At 33.9% G+C, this 1,546-nt stretch overlaps 1 long non-coding RNA gene across 1 annotated transcript; it reads left to right on the top strand.

Annotated features, from left to right (window-relative positions):
• Window positions 1-1,217, top strand: LOC117122185. Its single transcript, XR_004447674.1, has 4 exons — window positions 1-99; window positions 405-444; window positions 793-926; window positions 1,206-1,217. It is a non-coding gene; the product is annotated as an uncharacterized LOC117122185 (long non-coding RNA).
• Window positions 1,218-1,546: the final 329 nt, after the last annotated feature.

The following is a 1,546-nucleotide window of genomic DNA, read 5'->3' as shown; positions in this document are numbered from 1 at the left end:
GGAATTCCATCCAGATCAAGACTGCGTATCTTAAAGGAGGTCTTCAGAAGTATCATGGAATTGCAAGATTGTAGTTCTCTAACTTTTTTAACATTGCAGGTAATTTCTAATTACATACAGTCCTTACAGTCGTATCGCCTCTTCTTTGGTAGTCGGCAATGATGATGAAACTTTTTTCCCCAGCTTATCGAAAAATGCTGACCTTTTTGCTAATTGCATAAGCCAAACCAAATCTGAGCCAGTTTCTACCACATGTATGGTATATGTAAAATTGAAAATGTAAATAAAGTGCTTGTTGCACTGTGATGGTAGTGAATTGTACGATCACATGATTGTATGACCTATAAACTTTGATAGAGTGAAGCATAAAACAAATTTTTGAGTTTTTTAATTTTCTTCTATAGGTTGTGAAGCAGAAGAAGTAATGAAGACGCATTACAAAAGGTATTTACAGCTGAATTTGATTTAAAATTTAATTATTTCTTGTCGGCAATGATGATAAACTGACCTCCAATCCGCAGTTTCTACCATAAGAGCTTGTCTCTGATGATGGCACTCAACCTTCCTTGGATGTCTGAGCTGACAACATAACAATATTATTGAAAGTCTAAAGCCAGACATGTACCTAAGGTACTAATCTGTCAGACTGTCAATGTTTGTTGAGACTTTGTGTATCTTGTTTCCGTTTCAAGTAGTATAATATTTGACCAAATATTGACTGACAATCTAATAATGTATTCTTTTTCATGTGATAATTTACATTTTATTATCCTAATGTGTTTTAATATTTAGGAATGTACACCAAGAAGCATCCAGTTCAAGTCAAGACCTTTGTCACCTGAAAAACGTTTAGCATGTAATTTCATCCAGATGAAGACCATGGTTATCTAGGATGGCAACAGCTTTAAAGATTGCTTGTACATAAGGTAATTTCTCCAATTAGTAACCTACACAATTCTCTTTTTCACTTCTTTGGTAGACGGCTGTGATGATTGAACTTTTTTCCCCAGCTTATCGATAAATGCTGACTTTCTTGCTAATAGCATAAGCCAAACCAAATCTGAGCTAGTTGCTACCAAATGTAAAACGTTATGTTTGCTTCCTTGATAATCTCTTGTACTGTATAGTAGATGTTTTCAACTGAAAGACAACATGTTTAAAATCATTTAATATTTTAACTTGTAATTTATAATTGGTCTTTACAGAGGTATTACAGGCTAAAAATTACCACTGTTGAGGAGTGAATTTACTAAAGTGCTTTGGTAAGTTTAGTTTTTCTTCAGATTCATAATCTACTTAATTAAATGGTGAGTGATCACAGCAGTAATGAGAGTTGTAGTAGCACATATTACCCGGAAAAAAAAAAAGATTACATTATTTTTTTAAAACTAGGTGATTGCCTGCCCATCTGGTGCACAAACCATAGTAGGCAATGCAATGTGGCCCCTGTGGGTTCCAGGATACATTTATTTTTTACAACTACCAGAGTTTAGATCACATTATGATGATTTTACTTTTTTCCCCATCTTAACGAAAAATGCTGACT

This window comes from Anneissia japonica, unplaced genomic scaffold (assembly GCF_011630105.1).
Source record: "Anneissia japonica isolate Jap-2015-1 unplaced genomic scaffold, ASM1163010v1 scaffold284359_len1546_cov237_single, whole genome shotgun sequence".
NCBI classification, from domain to species: Eukaryota; Metazoa; Echinodermata; class Crinoidea; order Comatulida; family Comatulidae; genus Anneissia; species Anneissia japonica.
Note: the sequence above shows the minus strand (reverse complement) of the source record. Positions and strands in the feature narration are given on the sequence as shown.